The 15,572-nt window shown below is 37.5% G+C and overlaps 1 long non-coding RNA gene across 1 annotated transcript; it reads right to left on the bottom strand.

Moving 5' to 3' along the window:
* Positions 1-1,630: 1,630 nt before the first annotated feature.
* LOC149923512 (uncharacterized) lies at positions 1,631-2,327 on the bottom strand. The gene is made up of 2 exons (XR_016477092.1): positions 2,122-2,327; positions 1,631-1,872 (listed from the first exon to the last, which is right to left on the bottom strand). It is a non-coding gene; the product is annotated as an uncharacterized LOC149923512 (long non-coding RNA).
* Between the last annotated feature and the right edge of the window lie 13,245 nt (positions 2,328-15,572).

Raw genomic sequence — 15,572 nt, 5'->3', positions numbered from 1 at the left:
CTATGGTTAAGAGTTACAAAAAGGTGATATTTTTTAGTTTAAAGATTACGGAATAGCTTGCAAATACAGTTTAAACTTTTTCCTTTTTAAGTTTAAGTATATTAGGTCTTCCGAAATTTTGCCTAAGGTTGGAAACTGTGATCGGCAACGGTTCGGGGTTCGATGGAAAAGGCACAAATGAGTGAGAAGTGGGTTCGGGGTTTTGATCGAATATTGTCCAAGTGACGTGGCTCATTATCATATCTTTCCCGCCGGAGTTCGCCAACGAATGGACAACTTCTATGTGTTTTTTTATGTATTCCCTGGTGTAGCATTTCTTACAAATGTTGCACATAAACTGGTACTTCCTATGGTACTCGTTGTGCTTCGTCACACTGTCCTTATTCCCCGCGATAGAAACGGTGCAAATTGGACAGACTATCTTTTCTTCTTGAACAAAGCGAGGTCTGCTCGTCGCCTGCTCCAAAACGCGTTTGTAGCAATTTCCTAAATATAAAAATATTGAAATTCGTTAGTCAAAGGTCCAAGAGTACGCTGTAGACTCAGAAAACTTACGGTTCAATTTCTGTACGTGGGTATTTAATTCTTCAAATGTGCCGAATGATTGTAGACACGATGGGCAAATATATGACGAAAGAGTTGGAACAAATCCTGTACGAAACAAATCAACGGGTTAATTCCAATTCATTGTGAAAGTAATGTATGAAAAAATAAATTATCAAACAAAATCTTTCTTGCAAAAATTGTTTTAATAAAGAACCAAAACGAAGAGCTGACGACGTCATTTTTAACCTACTACCTCACAATTCACTTAAAGCACATTCAACCAACAAATCACTGTGATGTAGCCTCTTATGTTTATCCAGATTATCTTTACGATTGTAAAACTTCAAACAGAATTCGCATTGGAATTGCTGCGCGTCTATGTGACTTTTAAGATGACGCCTCAGGGTGAATTTGTTGCCCAATGTTTTTTGGCACAATCCGCAATAGTTTTTGTTGACATATCCATGATCTAATAATAAAAAAACACTGTAGTAAAATTCTTCAAGCACCAAACTTTACAGATAAAATAAACTATTGAAGACTAAGTTTAAATTTGTGCAATATACTCTTTATTTGATAACGATATATGTAGATCCAAAAATATGTAATAAATATTTAACAACCATTTTTAAGGCCTCCACGTTTGTACCAAATACCGATTATCATGTTCAGAAAAAACCCAATATCTAATATCCGGTGTTATGTTTGGTGCGAGTATGAAAGGCCACGCTGTCGGATCGGTTAAACACCCGCAAACAAATGTTGCAGTAGTACTTGGGCCTCGTTTTCATGTGGCGATTCAAGTGACGATTCAAAGTTGAGCGATCGAAAAACGTCTGGTTGCATATTTGACACACGGGACGAGCTAAAACACAAAAGGAACACTTTAGTATAACTCGAAAACCACCAATAAAACTATAGATGATAAATGTAATCCTAAAGACACAATCAATTTGATTTTTGTACCGCAAAATGGAAACACAGGCGATGCGTCGTGAAAAATAAAAGTAGATCTAGTAAAACAAAAACACAATAACCAAAACAAATCTACAGTAATTTATTCACATAAAAAAGATTTAATTAAGTGTTTAGGCATTTGTGATCGTTCGGTTTGATTAGCGTTGTCTGAAACGTAATGAAATATATAATTTCGATCTTTTTTTGTAAATTACACCGCGTGACACACAGCCAGAGCAGTCTACAAGTATTTATCAGTTCCATCGGGGGTTGTAATCGTAAGGGTTGGGGTTGAGGTAACCCATCTCGTCGCACTCGTATTTTGTGACGATGAAATTCTGAGTCGGGAGGTTGCTTACTTGTTCGTTACTGGAAATTAAACAAACAATCCTTTATTAGAACGTTAATTCTTCGTTCGATAATCGTTCCCTGTCCATGATATTTGTAAGAAATGACTATTCAGACCAACTAACACTTTTTGAAAATGTTGTTGGTCAATGTGAGTCGCTAATCTAGATGAAGAAATATTTTCTCAGACTTTAACCCTAATCGAAGAGCCGATTTACTAGTCAGTTTATCATGGACAAGAACGGAAAATTTTGAAAGAAAAAGTATTACGGAATTTGCGGCCTGAGAAACTTTTCCATTTTCTTCTGCAAGGTCAGAACTGGACTTTGATTCTGGAATTGATCATCTTTTCGTCTCGACCGCCGTCCTGAGCCGGCAAATTTAAAATAATACACAGTAGAAACAATATCAATAAACTGAACTGAGTTATAGAAGGGCGTAGCTCTCATATAAAAAAAACTAAAAAACTGGTATTAAAAAACTAGTTCTATTGTGTCAATAAAGTATCAAAACATTCAAAATACGAATCGTTTATGAGTACAGAACCTTATAAATATACATAATTTATCCGATGCTAGTTTAAAAAGCACCGTTATATCAACGCGTGTAATTTGTAAATACTTTGAGAAACCAGGTACTTAAAGGGTTCATTCAACAAGACCTAAAATAAATCTCCTCCCTCCCAAAATGTAATATTTTCCAAATATAATTATATTATAAAAATAGACATTACTGTCTGGATTAACAATTAACGGCGGAGTTTAACGCTAAGGGCACTTCGTATTATATAACAACTGGGGGTATTTTAAGGTTTTTCTATTTGAGCGTGTAAAGTTCTTTTGTGCGTTAGCAGGTTGTCTCGACGCGTGAATGGTTTATCGCAAATGTCGCAATGAAACCGCTGTCGGACTGTCGAGTGTCGTTTCATGTGACGATACAGGGTCGATCTGTCGAAAAAAATCTTGTGGCAGTATTGACACCAAGGCATTCCGCTGTTTCTGAGAGACCGAATAGTCAGGGACTTGTAGAAATTGTGAGCCAACGTTGACGTTTCTGAAAAGAAAAATGTTCATTAGTTTCTGTACTAATATTTACGATTTACAATAATATAAAGTCGAGATGTTTTCATTGTGTTAAAAAACGAACGTGATACTCCAAAAAACAAGAAACGTCCAGTTTTATTGGTAAACATTTATACAAAACAAAGAAACAAACAAAGAAATGAGTAAAAATGTCGTTCTTACTAAATATTCGTAAATAATACTGTTTTTTATTCCGAAGATTTGAACATACAAAAAGCTTTTTCGTGTTTATCTCGATACCATTTCCGCGTAAAGGACTTCAAACACTTTTCACATTGGAACAACTTCTGATTATTGTTGTTGTGGCCGTTGTTGCTGTTGTTGTTGTTGTTGTTGAAAAAAGCAGCTAATGAGAGGCTGAAACCTTTAAAAGAATCGTAACATGACATACGTTATTTAGCAAGAAACCAAATAACAAAATAAGTATTTTTCTGGGTTGTAAAAATAAAAAGTTAAGGCAGTGTGGTGTTTTTCAGTTTTAATAAGCGGAACAGCTGTATTTCTGATGAGAATCCCGATTACACTTTCGCGTGAAAGGTTTAGAACATTTTTCGCAGTGGTACATTTTTCTTGACTCCATATGCCGTTGTTTATGCCTTAACATGGTGGCGTAATCGTAAAATGTTTTCTGGCAAAATGGACACACATTATCCACTTTATAATTTCGTTTATACGTGTTGGGATCCAAATCGGCACCACAATATTCTATAAATTTCAAGAACACTGTTAATATAAATCAAAAATCAATGGTACTGTCATAGCATATCCTCTCTCAAAGAAAACCAAAAAAAAAAATTGTTTATTGGAAGGAAAATAAAGGAACAAAGGTTTATAAATGACTATTATTTTATATTTGTGTTTTGACTTGGCCGCAAGATGCTGTGGGTTTTCACAGTACCATTTTTGAAAATAATTGTTTGTAGCATTTCGAACATCAAAAAACAGTGCGGCGGGAGAAATGAAATGTGCCGTATTATACTGAGACGATTGTAGAAGGATCTGTTGCACACGGAACACTTAGTCGGATCTGATAAAACGATGCTACAGACGTTTTAATTTAGCTGAAAAAATTTAATCAGTGTTACAATCACAAATTGATCGATAGAATAATAATATAATAGTCCCGTAATTCGTTTTACACCAATTTTTTATTGCGGTTAATTTACAACTTGTCAAGTTTATTTTTCAAGTCACGACTTTATAATTCGATTCACTTTCCTGGAATAGCTCGAGTGAATGCTCTTCCTCATCGGATGACTGAGGTTTCTGACGGGTCTGTCTCGGTGTGGTTGTAGCAGTTGTAGCTCGTGGAGTTTTAAGTCCTTTACAAAATTGTTCGTGCTTCACGCGATAGCAGTTACTCTTGAGAGGCTTATGGCATTTACTACATTTGTAAAGTGGCCGATTTTGCAAGTGCGATTGCAAATGCCTGAGCATGGTGGAATAATCGAAATAAGATTGGGAGCAGACGGGACATATTTTCGGACGCTCTAGAATCGATCTGGCTAGTGATAACGGGATTCCTTTCTTGACGAAATACCTTCTTCGAGCCAATGGTATATTGTAATCTGCAAAGTATACTGGGCTAAAGTACACAGACTGACTTATTGAAACGCGAAAAATGTAACAAATATAATGAAAAGTAGATCGTGTTGTTATACTTTCAGTTTTTATTCACCGTGACAAGATACATGACTAAATATTATCAGAGTCAGGCGTTTTTGGTGCAAGTCTCCTGGTGTTTATCACGATACCAGTTTTGCTTGAAACCTTTGGAACATTTGGCGCAGAGAAAAATCTTTCGACTTTTCATGTGCTGTTGCATGTGTCTAAGCATAGTTTGGTGATTGAAGAAACATTTGTTACATACTGAACACGTCGACGATTTAACACGACCAGACGTATTTAGATGTTGCCAGGCTACAACGCGTTTTCGTCGACTAAAATTATACGACTGAAATACACCTAAAAGAAACGGTGATATAGTTATTAAAAAGGAATACCAAAAATAAATTTGTCTAATTAAAATCATAGTCAAATTTCCCTATAAAAATATTTTTATTTTTGATTATACGAAATGTTAACAGATAATGTATAAAAAATGAGTAACGAATTTTCGTGGCTCGGATTGTAACTGGTGATACGCAGTCTAAAATATCCCGCTAGACGGATAGGTTGGAGCGAGTACAGCTCTTCTTGCGATGCCTGTCGCGATAATACTTTTGGGAGAAAGTCTTATTGCAAAGATCACACATATATCGACTCTGGGAATGTTGCTCCATGTGTCTGCGCAGGGTAGATTGGTCGTAGAATGATTTGACGCAAATTGGACACACGGCTGATTTGGAAGAGCTTTTCTTGCCTCTATTGTGCTTACGGAATAGTACGTTCATCAACGAAAAACCTACAATAACGGAAAGTGGGATTTAGGCTGTGAGGATCCATATGTAGCCTTAAATAGCGGCGCCAGTTTTGGAATGAATTGAAACGAAAAACAATATTAATGTGTAATTTATTTCGGGGTTCAGAAAGCTTCAAACGAACACCGTGTTACAAACAAAAGAATGACTAGGATATTCGGTATTGGCACTTGAGCAGATGTCTTTTGAGGGCGTCTTCGCGGGAATATGAATGTCGGCAGAAAGTGCACGGGAAAGCCGGCGGGTTTTGTTGATGCGAGACCATATGTCTGCGCAGATTGCGACTGCTTCGATAATTGTTGAAACAAATGTGGCAAACGAAAGGCCTCGAAGATAGTGATTCCTTTTGTAAAGGCCCTACACATCCTAGAAAGTAAACCCATAGTTTTAGTGAAACAAATCATAAGAAATCATAAGTAAAAAGAAGAAAAATCCATTTTTAAAATTTCAGGACGAACGCTTTATTTCAGAAAGCATTTTCTTTTACAAAATCCGTCCTGTGCAATCTTGGACGGCTGAGCAATCAATTCGAAATAGGAAATCTAACGTTTTAAACTAAAGCTAAGTTTCCGTTGGCTCTTACAAACTGAAAAAAAGCCGAGCTTCTGCCATTTCTCGAACTTCATCTATGATAATTTTCAACCAGCTAACGAAACGCATCCCCAGAAGCTCAGCCTTATTTTTTGCTATTTCAAGCGCTTTGGAAACCTAGCTTACAGTGGCGGATTAACCAATAGGCTAAGTAGGACCAGGGTCCCAGGAAGCAATGTCAAAGGGGACCTCATAAAGCTCAAGTCTAGTGGCCAGAGTGGCGGTTAATCCAACACTGCTAACTAAAGAGGAAAATAATTAAAACTTAACAATTCACTTCCCCAAAAGCGAATTAAAGAGTCCTGGCTTAGTCAGTAATTGGCAAGCGCGAGTATCTTCGTGTTTCTTGAGATTATCGGCGCGATTGAACGATTTGGGGCAATAAGAGCACTTGAAGGTGGGCTGAACGTCCGTGTGCTTCGTTTTAATGTGCCTTATTAGCGTGTAGTTATTGCAGAAGATTCTACGGCAGAACCTGCATATAGCACGCGGTCTAGCACGGACTTGCTTCCTTTCTCGCTGAATAAAATCCCCTTCAACGATCAATGACACTTTGGTACCTAAAGAAAACAAGGCTTTCATTCGGGGCTCGACACGCAAGGACCTACTCTACAGAATCTCAAGTGGTCATTCTTCGAAATTTGTGATTGTAGATTAAAGCTGGAATAAAATGGACAATATAGTTGCGCGAAAACATTTAATTCAAACAGTTAAGTCTGTACATATAGACCGTGTTCTTAAATAATTAAATCCCGTTAGTCTTGTTCGAAATATCCCGGATGATGAATGCCGACGTGATTTCGAAGACTGTCTTTTCGAGAAAATTCTTTATCACAAATATGGCAGCTGTACTTTGGCTTCTCTATGGCGTGCTTGTCAGCCATGTGCCGATTCAGAGTGAATCTTCTCGAGAATTTTTTCTGACAGAAATGGCACCACCATCTACATTCGTTGGCCGTCGACACGTCCTCCTCGAGACAAAAGAACGTTCCTATACACGAAAAGGAATGTACGAAAACTGTTAGGTTACCCCCTGACTTTTATTCCCGTATTTTGGCCCGAGCTTTCATTGAAATAAAGAAATCCTATACGATATTAAAAGTACGCAACTAGGTCGTTTATTTTACAACAATTCTTTATATTTCACCATATTCTACATAAAATGTTCGCAGTGTTTAGTAACCATGTGTCGGTTTAGATTACCTACGCTTGTAAATGTGGTCGGACAGATTTCGCAATAATAAATTCGTTTCTTGTCCTTTGAATGAACGTTTTCCAAAGCGTTGTTTTTCTTTGAATCGCGACTCTAAAAACAAACATTTTTCAAATCAATGTACTTTGCGATTCCCCTAAAGGCAGCAAAAAAATCACAAATGAATCGATTTTGATACAAATTTATATTTTATTCATAGAAAACCATGTTACCCTTAAAAAAATTATATCGACCTTAATGTTACATTCTATTTTCGTTTATTTAGAATTCCGTGTACCTTTTGCATATGTCTGGTAATACCGTCCCTGCGAACAAAATACTGTCCGCAGACTTGACAATTCCCCGGCTGGCGACTAGGACACAACAAGGACTTGTCGATTCCTTTGGGGTACAGGTACATTTTCTTCTTACGACGTTCCTTGGCCTTATCTAGTGACAATTTCATCCTGTTACTCCAGTCGGGAGTCGGAGCAGAAGGGTACTTTCGGGGACGACCAGGACCTCGTCTCGTTGTCACGTTGATAATCATACCTAAAAAGGGATCGTTTCCACATTTAAAGAAGCTCTAACTACAAAGGGAATAGAAGACGGATGAAAGTCTTACTGAGCTTCAATATATGTCTAGGCAAAGTATCAAACAATACAACGGTTCATTCTGATTGAATTAATTTGCCATACATACGACCACAAGAATATAATATATCTCTTACGAGAACGGTATTCATATTCCTATACCCCTAATTTTATTCGTCTGAAACATGTACTTTCGCCAGCTCCAGCTGATTTCTTAAAATATGTTTCGGGAAAAATATAGTGCGGGGCGAAATACATCATACAATAGGGTTCTTAAACTGTTACATCGAGAAAATATGGTTTCTAAATAATCCCTGCTTAGCGTAAAATTTACATTTTGCGTCCTAAAGCAGAGTAAATTTAGAGTCTTGATTCTTTCTACACATCGGAGATTTTGCGGGAAATTCGCCATCATTGATATTTGCAACTCATTTTAGGAAAATACTTCTCTCGTAAGAAATATATTATATACTTAAGATACTAAAACTGAAGATCCGTTCACATTAAGCAAATAACGTACAAATGAAAAACAAGTTAAAAACATACTTTATTTAACAATATATTATACGTATTCTCCGAGTCCGTTCAAAACACAAAAAATGGATATCTCCGAATCGAAGGTGTTGTGATTGTGTTGATTTCCTGGAACGGGAAACTTAAGATTTCTATCGGTGGACAAACTGCCTTTGCATTTGTATTTCCCTCGCAAAGAACACCGCCATTTCAACTGGTCCCGCGTTAAGTAATGCATTCCGTAGACATGTCCTCTGTACACAATATTTTCGTTCCCCTTCTTATTCGTAATACGAACGACTTCGTCCTCCAAACCTATACTCGAAGAAATTAACTTCTGGTTAGAAATAAAGCTAACATATCTCGAGAAATTGGTAGAAATAAAAAAAGGAAAAGAATGGATTACAAAATAAAATTTATTGTTTGATGATTAACATAATAAGTCGTAAAACGAAACCAATGCTTATTGCAGGTAAGGAGTGGTTAACACCTCGCGTTTCCGGTTCCGGGGGGCTGGGTGGTTATGGGACACCAGAATTCGGGGGCTTTGATAAGCCATGTCCGTCAACATCGCCGCTTTGCACTTCAAAGAGCTCCTAGGGCAACGCCACCTGATATTCTTGATCCCTTTATAGTGGAAACTGTACTCGTAGTCTTTGTATATTATGTTTATGTGCTGCTTTTTATTTACCACGAGCTCTACCTTGTCTGAACGGAAAACGAAACGAAAATGTTAAAAACTTTATTAACGCTCATCGCAGCCTTGAATATCTCTGTATATCGTAATGTCATATTTGGGTGTTATTTAAGTTTAGAATAACAAACCGAAAATGAACAATCTTTATTTGTGCCAAACTAAATAAAGAGAAACAAATCGCGAAAATCTGCCTGGGAAAATTGTTACCGAGGGGGTGACGCGTCGCTTATCGTTAACTTGAAATGATTCCACAGTTTCGATACTCTGGTCGATGGGCCGTGACAATGTTCCATTCGAATGTCCTGAGGATCAAGGTGATTCAAGTTCGTCGTGAAGCAAGCTCGGCAATCGCTTTTGGAGCTACATTTCCATCTGATTCGCTTCTTCCCTTTGTACTTAACGCACCATTTATAGCCCCTATAAAACAAACTCACGGTGTCTTCTCCATTTTCAACATTATGCACTTCGAAAATCTCTGAAATGTTCGAAAGAGGTTATGAATTAAAACGTAAGCAAATATCTGTGTAAGAATACCTAAATGTTTTAAGAGATAACATTTACCATGTAATAAAAAAACAGGATTAACAAATTTTATTAGAGCTATAAAACACCTGATTCCCTCTACAATTGCCATGAGTATTAAGCCCGAATAAATTAATACATTTCCATCATGTCTAGAAATTGAGGTAAAGGTCGCTTGGGATGCGAGTGTTCGGAATGGATCCGAGAAGGATTCTTGTACTGATAATCCGTGTAGAAACAAGCTGTGCAACCCGTTTTGGGACATCTCCAGCGGATTTTGTCCTTGGTCACCTTGTGAATGGTGTAAGTGTGGTCTTGATATAAAATTCTCGGTCTTTGATTCTCGATAGCGATTATTTTAAAGTTCGACAGCTCTACTGCAAATGGAACAAGGTTTGTCACGACATTATAATTTTTTATATTTTGATCAAAAGTAAACCCCTTCAGAAAGAGAGCCCAGAGTGCAATATAATTGTTCTTTTATTGAACCGAGTGAAATGTACATTTTAAAGTAGCGTTACAATCTAGGTAGATCTTTTGGTTCCAGCTGGGTCGACAAGAAATTAGTTCTGTGATCGGGTGGGTGGCAATGCTCGATAATATTCACAGGCGTCAAATTGCGGTACAATTTGTCGGTGTAAAACGAACCTTTGCACCCTCGACTATTTTTATTACACCTCCATTTAACACGTTGGTTGCAGACGTAATGAATTCCGTAATCGTAACCTTTGTAAACTGCGTTTACCCTTCCGTTTCTGCTCATGAAAAATGTGGTCTCTTTATACCCTGAAAGGAATTCGAAGATCAACTTGTCAGTAAAAGATCATTGAAAATGTAATCTACTTATTTCGCGATGTAAATAAATGGAATAACCGCTTTTAATTTTAAATTATACATTTTATTCGATAAAATGAACCTTGATTAACAAAATTAAAACGGATACGTTATAGAGATTATCTTTGAGGATGATTGTGTTCGAACAGAAACGGGGTAGGATTACGGTAATCCCTGTCGGTGTAAAACGAGCCTTTGCAGTTCATTTTGCGACTGCACCTCCACTTCACCCGATATACACCGACGTAATGTATTCCGTGATTATACCCTCGATAAATTGCGTTCAGTTTCTGTTTCCGCGTCATGAAGAAAGTAAGTTCTGAAAATAATTAAAAACAGATATTGGTCAGTTAAGGTCATCAAGATACTTGAACGAATAATAACTACGCCGATCAAGAATCTAGTGAGAATCAATGTTCTAGTCCACCTTCAGATTAATTTACACAATGACGCTGTTTAAAATTTATTGTTTTTTTTTTTTTGGAAAGATGCACTTCAACAAATGAGTTATTTTACAAACGGAAACAGCTTCATTAATTCCGTGGGACCCAGAAGCGTTGCTCGATTCATTTGGGATCGTTTGTGATCGTAGGGTTCGTGCTTGTGTTCGGCACCACTTTTGATTTGGGGGTTAGCGTAATATTTGTCCGTGTACATGGCCCCTTTGCAGCCGATTCCATTCTTGTTGCATCTCCATCGCAGCTGGCTGTTTGTCACGTGATGAAGGCCATACTGATATCCTTCGTAAAGGGCAACGATTCTACCATTTTCTTTCAGGAAAAAAGTGATCTTCGAGTCTGTAAGACAAATCATTTTGTCAGATACGTTCGAATTGTCGCCGTATTCTTTTAGATCGGACACATTTCTCCAAATCAAAGTCGCAATTGCGATTCGAAACCTTTATTGAAGAAACGACAAAAAATTGTACATCAAAGAGGGGTAACTTCACAGTATCTTAGTAACTGTCATTAAAGGAACATTCTTTTTACTTTTTAAATCGGGGCGGGTGTCAGGTCTGTGATTGTGCAGGACGCGGAGAGACGTGGGATTCCTGTGGTTCGTGTCGGTGAGGAAATACGCTTTGCAACCGTACTTGTTACATCTCCATCTAACTTTGGTGTGACTAGCGTAATGAATGCCGTACTTGAATCCCTTCCAAGCGACGTTGATGTTATCGTTTTTGCCCTTGCAAAATATTAATTGTGAGCTGGAACCCGCTCCTGGAACGCGTCGCGGTAAAGGACAAAAAAGTTAAGATTGTCAGATCGTTGGGCAATAAGTTATAGAAATATTAGCTAAAAATAAAATGAAACGGGAGAGCGGTCGGTCAACCCAGCCAGCTAGTAGGTATCCCGCCACTACTTTTACCACCCAGATTGAACCAAAATTGAAATAATCAATACCACGGTTAAAAAAGTTTTATTTTATCTTTAAGGGTTATGATCAGCTTCGGCAAAGAAGCTGGGTCTATGGGTACTATTTTCCCGCGCATTGTTTCTTTGGAAACGTCAATTGGCGGATGATTGTGATTGATATTATTGGGCGTCACGTTCCCGTAGAACAAGTCCGTGTAGAAGGAACCTTTACATTTATTGGAATAGCCACCACCGGCGTTGTTACACCTCCAATACACGCATCTGTTTCCAACGTGTTGAATGCCGTGTTTGTAACCTTTGTATATAGCGTTTACTTTCTGATTACGGTTTACGAAGAATATTACGTCTGCAAAGTTTTTCAAAAACGACAAATATAAGGCGTTTGCAAACATTTTTAGTGCAATTATAATAAAAAAATTCTAAAGGCCTATTCGCGCGAACCAACCTCTTTACTTTGAGAGCCAAACATTTTCGTAAAACAAAGTTCGAAATTAAAGAACACGTTCATAACTTGTTGGACTCCATAACTCTCTAGTTGGTTAACTAGAAATATTAAAAACAAAAATATTCGTACTCATCCCTTCGATTAAATAAAAATCTATTAAAATAGTAATAATACATTCCTTTATTACTGGTAATTGAACAATTTTTTGGATGTAGAAGTACTTTGTTTTACGAATTACGAATAATTTTTTCAACGATTAAAGAAAAATAATGTTTCGCGTAACTGGCGTAAATTATCCCTAGCTTCTGTTTAGACTGTTGACAGATCCTCTATAAATATACACTCGAAATCTCGGTAAATTTTATTGTAACACGCGAGCTCCTTAACCAAAAAAGACAGGCAAAATTGTTGATTAGTGTGAGTAGGCGTTAACCCTTTTAATGAAGTAAACTGAGTCAAACACAGATCGCTTCTTTTTATTATATACATTGAGAGATTCAAATAGTAAGTTTGGGCAAATTATCGGCATCTGACGGTACAATTTTTCTTATGAGTATTTCTAAACTTAAATCAATCGGAGGACCGTGTTTGTGCAGTTCAAAAACGTGCGATATATTACGGTAATATTTGTCCGTGCGAAAAGCGCTTTTACATTTATTCCGATAGCCACCGTTGCATCTCCATTTGATATGTTTGACACCGATATAATGAATACCGTACTTGTACCCGTTGAAGACTGCGTTCACTTTCTGGTGACAGTTAATGTAAAATATAACATCTGGAAAAAGTGCGTTAAATGTTGTTAATTTTACTTATTAACCGCGTTAATCTAATAACTTTTTAAGAAAATCCGGATTTTTAAAACAATTTTATTACATCGAATGCCATGAATTACATATATTTGGGATAAAATTGACCCAAAATGCCCCTGAATGTTCAAAAACGATGTCCAAATTTGACTTTGACCAAAATTACAATCAAAATGTGTTACATTTCATAGTAATACGTTGTATGAGTAGTTCCGAGTTTATCAGAATTATTTTATGCAAATAGAATTGGATTTAAACTGGATGCGTCTTGATTTCGACATTGGATCAAGCCATTTTCGAGCGGGAAGTTCAACTCTATTTGGTGCTCAAATATAAGCTGGGCAAACTGTAACGGTCGACGGGAACAATTCGACGCGAGAGTAGTTCTAAATTGATATTAATGGGCTCGTGATTGTGGGGTTTGAACATAGGCGTAGGGTTTCCGTAATATTTGTCAGTGAAAAAACTAGCCTTGCAGTAGTTGACACCACCAGAACGGTGACATCTCCAAAGCACCCTTCTGTTGCCGTTATAATGAATCGAGTGCTTGTAACCGTTGTAAAAAGCGAACACATTTCCCTTTTTGTTCGTGAAATACATTAAATCTGAAACGTACAATCACGAAACCAGTTAGTCTTTCGTTAAATGACAAAGAAATAAAACGAAAGAATGAAAACGCAACGACACTTTATGGAAATCCACCATATTTTATTGCTCAATAAAATTTGGGTCAATGCGTTCGGTATTGGTCGATAATATTTGAGAGTGACACTTATCAGTGAACTACGGCACCACTGAGATGGTTAAAGCCGCTCAATTGCATTCTTTTACGGTAGACTTCACGCTTGTAACCTCGAAAAAAAAACTTTCACGTGCCCGTTTACAAGGACGAAATACATTGTCTGTAAAATAAAAGCACAAATAATGTTACAAAGACGTAACTACCATTAACACAAATAAATTGTCAAATGAGAGAGACGGCTTCATATTTTCCATATATCACATTTATTTCCCAAGACTATTTGACTAGACAAGAGACGGTAAACAAGCGGGATCGATCGACACGATATTTTCGGAATTCAATTCAACATCGCCATAAGTCGGTTCATGATTGTGCTGGATGATAAAATTCGATGGGTTCCTGTAGGCCTTGTCCGTGAAAAAGTAAGCTTTGCAGGACCTATCACCACCGAGGCGTTTACAACATCTCCACCTGACTCTGTTTAACTTGTTCGAATATACAGCGTGTATCCCATGCTTGTAGCCTTGGTAAAATGCGTTCACTCCGCCTCTGTTGTTCATAGAATATATTACGCCTAAAAAGCAATTAGGGAAAAACTTGTTAAATAATAGAGAGGTTAGGCCAGCCCTAGAGAGCGCGTAGGTAAATTTAATCTGTACAAAAAAAAGCTACGTTTACACTCCTAGAAGTTCTCTCTACGCATTTTCTAGCGCGGGCTTAACCTGAACGTGAACTTTTCTCCTATATAAACGCAACCCAGCCAATAACGCAATAAGTCCTTGGAAAACGCGGAGTATAATCTGGAAACAAAACGCAACGATTCAGGATCAATTTAATTTATTAAGCTCTACGCAATGGGGGGTAAGTGTGACGGGTCTACGGGTACAATGTATCGTGAAAATAAATCAGACGGTTCATGGTTGTGTCCGACCGTCATCGGAGTGACGTTTCCGTAAAATCTGTCTGTAAAAAAGACGGCCTTGCAGGGGTTGGGACCGTACGCCCGACTAGAACATCTCCATCTAACTCTTTTGGAGAACACAAGGTGAATTCCGTGTTTGTAACCATTGTAAACGGCGCTAACACGACCTCTCTCGTTAACGAAAAATTTCACGTCTGAAAAAACGGAGTTCCAAAATAATACAGTTAATTCATGAAAAATATATGTATGAGATAAATAGCAACTTAAAAATGTATCTCGAGGTTTTAAAGCTAAGGTTTGCGCGGGGTACTTAAGTCATAACATATGTTATATGGTGAATTAAAAAGCTATAAACGAAATTGATGACTATAAATTAATAAGCCAACAAAGCCAACGATATAATAATTTTATTAAAAATTGCAGTTTGTTAGTACGTATCTTCGTCATGTTTTAATTTGAACCGTTCGATTTCTAAACAAGAGCTGGTAGCTGGTTGGTATCCAAAGGGATGTCGGGTCTCGTGGGCGGATTATTAGGCGCGTGGTTATGGCCTTTCTCGATGGGTGTTACGTTGCCGTAAAACCGGTCGGTGTAAAATGTTGCTTTACAAATATTGGCAACGTGTCCGCCCGTCTTGTTGCATCTCCATTTAACCCGGTGAGTGCCGACGTAGTTGACTCTGAACCGGTATCCATGGTACACCGCGTTAATTCTTCCATGTTTGCTCCTGATAAATATTATGTCTGAAACATTAAACCGAAAACCTGGGGTTAATTTAGATTCACGATATCATTTTAAGAAAATTATAATTCAAGTGTAGCCCGAAGGGATAGTCACTTTAGTAATCAGGTGCACAAGTCGTAGGTTATAACTGAAAACCATCGAAAAATTGTGAGATATCACTGGAAATCACACAATCAATAATAAAGTGTGCAGTTTTTTGTGAAGAGCCCTCGATGTAACCCAACCTTACCATGAAACA

Source organism: Leiobunum rupestre, chromosome 10 (genome assembly GCF_980474605.1).
Source record: "Leiobunum rupestre chromosome 10, qqLeiRupe1.1.hap1, whole genome shotgun sequence".
Taxonomy (NCBI): Eukaryota; Metazoa; Arthropoda; class Arachnida; order Opiliones; family Sclerosomatidae; genus Leiobunum; species Leiobunum rupestre.
The sequence above is the reverse complement of the archived record's forward strand: the minus strand, read 5'-3'. Positions and strand labels throughout refer to the sequence as shown.